Source organism: Amblyomma maculatum, chromosome 1 (assembly GCF_055883805.1).
Source record: "Amblyomma maculatum isolate TAMU_Amacu chromosome 1, ASM5588380v1, whole genome shotgun sequence".
Lineage (NCBI taxonomy): Eukaryota > Metazoa > Arthropoda > Arachnida > Ixodida > Ixodidae > Amblyomma > Amblyomma maculatum.
The window spans coordinates 352,038,061-352,044,060 of record NC_139344.1 but is presented as its reverse complement, the minus strand read 5'-3'; positions in this window follow the sequence as shown (position 1 = coordinate 352,044,060).

The window sequence follows — 6,000 nt, the reverse complement described above, 5'->3', positions numbered from 1 at the left end:
CTTTATTCATAGCAGAGATATGCTTAGGACAGTTATGTGAAACCTTCAGAAGAGGCAATTAGTAGCCGGTATAACATAATTTACATAAATAAAATGGTGCCTTAAAGATAGGGTGGAGACGTTTCAGAGCGGTAAGCCCGCCTACGGCCAATTCGGGGCCCACTGCGGCATTTCATGGGCCGCCCCAATTGGGCTGATCTTGATTTTACCGCATGGACTACGAATATATATTGCATTTTCCCGCAAGTACCCAAAGAAATACCCGTGTGGGCAGCGTGGCGGTGTGGTCGCTTTTCAGCCCGGCCGCAAACCATGCGGGACCTATTCGGTTTTTGCGTGGGCAGCCCCAATCGGACTAGCCCGTCTTCTATTTGCTTTAGGCCCACATTTGCATCGCGTCTGCCCTAAATTGCCCCAAAAGAGACCGATGCGGGCAGAAGTGGGAAGGAGCAATTGCCTGCCCCGCTACCGCCCACGCGGAAATTATCTAGGTTTTTGGTGGGCAAACCTATATGGGGCAGCCCAGGAAGTTTCTGCATGAATTCCAGATTTTCGTCTGACCTTCCCTCAAGAACCCCTCAAGGGTCCCATGTAGGCAATGTGCGGGCATACCCGTATTTAGCCTCGCCGCGGCCCATGCGGGCCGCGGCGAGGCTAATGTCCCTAGATGTTCCCAAGAAAACATCTAGGGACAATTTTTTAGCGTTTCGACGTCCTTTTCACGGTGACTACAGCGAAACGCGGCGCTTCATTGAGGACATGAAAAATGGCAGCGAAGAAAAACTAAGAGCACGTGCGCAAGGAGCTCGTACTTTATTTATTTATTTATTTATTGATAATGCGATCTTGCACAAGACATTGACAGGGTTGGCACATGACATAGAAGTACATGAATGTTGAAAACAACAAAAGGGAGACCTTAAATGTGAAGAACAGAACTGCGATAGTACAAACGAAACATAGAAATGTAGCGGTACAAAAAGTGCAAGAAAATTAAATGTTTTTAAACATGCTTAGTGAAGTTTTTGTTACTGCATCATTAGTAAGATTATTCCAGTCTGTAAGCATTTTGGGCAAAAGGGAGTACCTATATTGGTTAATTCATGCGTGTAATCATCTAACTATAAAATTATGTCATTGTAATGCGTTATACCCAGAGGAGAACGATATAATATTATACGTGTCTCTTTGTATGGACCTTTGATTAATTAAAAACTATTACAAGAAATATGCGGTGTCTGTCAAAGACTGGAAGCAAGCCACTTTGATCAAGAAGAGTAGTGATAGATGCGCGGCTATATGAGTTGTAAATAAACCGCACTGCTTTCTTTTGAACTATATATGTCTTAGCAATGTAATATTTAGTGAAAGAATCCTAGAATATGACGACATATTCTAACATGGACCAAATAATTGTGTTAGGGGAAAGTGAGCGTGCGCTGGGGGTATGAGCTTCAGAGCACGTCGGAGGAAAAATAGTTATCGCAGGGCAATACCTGCAACGTTGCCAACGTGCTATATCCAGCAGAGGCTATCGAAGATCCGAAGGCCAAGGTAGTATATATACACTGCAGAGAGAATTTTGCAGCATATTTTAGCATGAGAGCCTCCTTCTGAAGCGATAGCTTCGATACGTGAGGTAAAGCCAAAGTAACCATGTTCTCCCGATGACCTTGAAACAGTTTCGAGGTCAAGTTCGTACTTAAGCTACAACCACTTTCTGTAGCTATGTTCCCACCGAAGGTCAAGGTACAGGTTAACTGACGTAGGAATTAGCTTGCCGCGTGAGCAGCTTTGTGGAGAGACACATGATCGCTGACGTCACCGCGCGCCTCGGTTGGAGCCTTGAGGAACCGAACACCCGTGCACGTTCCGATCGTCAGTTGGCTGCATCTGATGATCCAGAGAACATTGCGTTACGAGCCGAAAGTTTGCGCAGGAGAAGGAAAGGGGTTTAAGCAGCGCCATCTAGAATTTGATAATTTCTAGATGTCGCTGGTTAAAGTGACAAGAGCGGCGGAAACGCCGGAGCAAAGTGAGGGGCAACTTGCGAATCGCAGCCGCGATGATGCTGCAGGGCGTGCGCGACGAGCAGCAAAGGTGGCCGCTTCAGGTATCGCTGCACTGTAGGTTTAAAGGGAAGCTGAAGCACTTTTCGAAAAAACTGAGTTTTCGGCAGCATTTAGTTGTTTTTGGTCCACTGAACAAGAATATCGCATTAAAAAATGGCTTAAATAAACGCAAATAGCTGTTTTTTAGAAGAAAACGCGCGCCAGCGCCTCAGGGCGCCGAGCGAACGCCACTGTCGCCTGTGAGTGGTCGGGACCGTCGTGACGTCTCCGGCCTGCACCGACGGCGTTGCTGCGTAGTGCGTTGCTAGCGCGTTGCTTCAGTTGGCTGGAAGGCCTAGTCTTGAAAATTATGGATAGTGCGGGCAGTAGTGAACAGTTTGGACTCTCGCCATATATGTTCGAGCCATCAGCGGCTGCATAAAACGGCGGAACCAACGACGCCGCGGAGTGCGCCGATGGAGAAAATGACGCCGCGACATTTTCACGGGTTGGAAATCTCCCCTGGTACGTATGTTTTGCGTAGGTGCTTGTTTTTACATATCTTTGCGAGGTAGATGCGGAAGTGGTAATAAAGTAAATCACGTCGAAACGCTGTTGCTTACTGGCTACTGCATAACAGCCGAAACACCAGACACCTGTAATATCGAATTCAAAACGCCGGCATGTTTACACGAGTCACGCGAGTTAAAGCATTTGTTTTTCATTTATTTAGAGCATGGTGCCTACTTACATCCGAAAGCCTTTTATTACTACTTTTATTATTGCACTCTGTTCTTTTGCATTGTGAAAGATGTAGTTGCAAGATTCTGTTCAAAAGAAGTCAGATTTATACTGATTAACAGCACAAGCGTGAGTGCAACTTTACTAACGAGCACAGAAAACTACCGCCACTGCACCAATATGGTGCATTTTGACAGATACATGTTCAGAGGGTGAATGAGATAGAATCCGAAAGTTAAACTCCGACCAAAGGTCTCAGTTTTATGCTGTACAGATATACCCCCGCGTACTACAACGCTGATAGCACGCAATTAAAAAAAAAAAAAAAAAAGATACTGTCCCACCGCGGTGGCTCAGTGGTTGTTTTGACGAATGTCGTCGAAAGGAAACAGACGGGCTGCCGAGTCACACCTTATTAACTGGTGGGCCTCGTGCCGCCGACTGGTCGCTGCGGCGCACAGGATATGTTCACACGATCCACTATACAGTTATGGCCCTCGGGTGCCGATTGCTAGGACGCTGATTTCGAGGCAGAGGGATTTGGCCCCGCCACAGCAGCCGCAATCCAGTTTTGGGAGATGCAAGGCGCCTGTGTAATATCCGATGTATGGAGATTCGGGCAGGATAAATATTTCCTGAGCCCTTCACCACTATGTCCTTCACATAGCTTCGCGGAACGTTGAACTACACAAGCAAAGCACGGACAGGCACAAGCGTACCTTAAACACTAACCGCCCGCCGCTTTCTTTTGGCGAAGGCCGCTCTTGGAGGTGGCGAGGCGTTATTGTTGTGCGGGAACACTGACGGAACAACTCCGGGCATCAGTCGCGCTGATTTAATTGGAATTCCGAGTGCCCGCATCGTTCCCAAGCTCCGATAATAGTCACTGTCACGGAAATGGTTCGAGCTCAACACAGTTGATTTCGTAGGTACGAAATTTTTCCTCTTCACGGCAGATACCCACCGCGCTGAAAGTTTCTTGTCCTTTGAAAACGTGTGAAACACCACATCGTCCCGGCCGCCAGTGTTCGCGCAGCCGAATTCTGCGCAGAACGACGGCATGATGGCCACTTGTCGCTACACCCACTCCACACAGAACGCTCGAACTAGAAAAAACAAACGGCACTAGCAAAGGATTACGTTGAATCGTCGTTCGCCACGCCAAAGCGCGAGACGCAGCGGAGCAAGCAATGCGGGACGTGCAGGACGGCCGGCCGGCTCCCCGTGAATGGCGTCACTTCCGCCAGCTCTCCAATTTTGTCATCCCCCAACCCGGCGCTTCCGGAGGCGACGGGGGCGTGTCCGCGGCGGGTTTTTAAAATGCTATTGCGGCTGTTCTAACAGACAGAATCGAGAAAAAATTTACACATATGATTTTCGAGGTCTTTTCTTCCCAACCACAGCATTTCATGCAATTTGAAAACCGCTTCAGCTTCCCTTTAACCGAAACTAAACCACAGACAATATTAATGCGAAAGCCTTTAATGCCTCATCGTTGTCGACAGAAGGTTCTCAGCAGAGGTGTCACGTTTTCAAGAGCGAGAGTTGAAAATAAATTAATAAGCCTTGTCTCCACCGGAAATCGAAACTCCATCACTCGGATCCACAGTACCAACTGCGCAACGCCCTGAATTGTGAAACGCTGTTCATAATTCCCCTTGTCTACCGTGAGGATGATGGCGGGATTCGGCGAGTGACAGATGCTGCGTCTTTCCTTTCCTGTAAACGAATTTTCGATGGAGGCGAAAAGCAAGGCGCCCGTGTGCTGTGCGATGTCAGTGCACGTTAAAGAACCCCAGGTGGTCGAAATTTCCGGAGTCCTCCACTACGGCGTCTCTCATAGCCTGAGTCGCTTTGGGACGTTAAACCCCACAAACCAGAACCAGAACCAGAATTATAGAACGCCAGTGAACTTTGATGCCTGCAATGAAATGCTGGTTGTGTTCGACAAGGGGCGCGCCATGTACCGTCACGACAGGTCATGACGTCACCAGGCTATTTTGCTGCTTTGCTACACATACATCATTCCATATACGCCGACGACATCACCATATGGACCAATTCTGGCTCCGATGGAGATATTACAGATTCATTACAACGAGCTATCGACACGGTACAGTCTTATGTGCAGGAAAACGGCCTTACCTGTTCACCGGCTAAATCAGAACTATTAGTTATAAGGAACAAACAAGCTTCACAGGTAAAACCAGATTCTCGAGAACCTATCCAGTTACACATTGACAACCATCCGATACTCCCGGTAGCCACGATCAGAGTTCTCGGAATGTTGATTCAGAATAATACGCAGAACACAGAAGCTATACGCCGGCTACGCGTCACGGCGCACCAGATAGGTGGGCTGGTGAGACGCATTGCCACACGTCGCAGGGGTATGAGAGAAGCCGACCTGAGCAGGATCATCCAAGCCTTTATGATAAGCAGAATCATGTACGCTTGCCCGTACCATCATCTGCGTCGTAGGGACGAACATGCACTTAATAGCATAATTAGAACAGCATACAAAGCGGCCCTTAGCTTACCAGTATACGCTAACTCAGATCGACTACTGCAGTTAGGAATTTTTAACACACTATCTGAACTAATTGAAGCCCATAAGACAGCACAAGTGACCCGCTTGTCACGCAGCCTTGCGGGACGCGTAATTCTCGACAAGCTCCACATACACCCCACTGAGGAGGTGTACGCAACATCCCATTTATCGGCTGACATAACTAGTAGACTAGTTGTTAAACCAATAGCCAAAAACATGCTACCAGGTAGACATGATGCCCGCAGGAAGACAAGGGCACAGACCCTTGAGAAACAGTACGAGGACGATTCACAAGCAGTGTACGTGGATGCAGCTCAACACATCAAAAACGGAGCATACGTGGCATGTATGGCCACTCCAAAGTCAACCTTCATTAACGCCATAACATTTCATGCTAGCTCCATATGCGAGGCAGAGGAAGTAGCTATCGCACTGGCCATCGCGGATCCCCACACCAAAACTATTCTAAGCGACCCAAAAGCACCGTTCAAAATTTCGCCAAAAATTCTGTAAGCGCACTCGCGGCGCGAATTCTGCGCAACCGATCTCTCAGTCACAACATCAATCTCGTATGGGTTCCGGCTCACGCGGGTAACTCCCGAAACGAAGGGGTCGACAGCCTAGCCCGAGGCTTAACCAACCGGGTGACGGGAGATC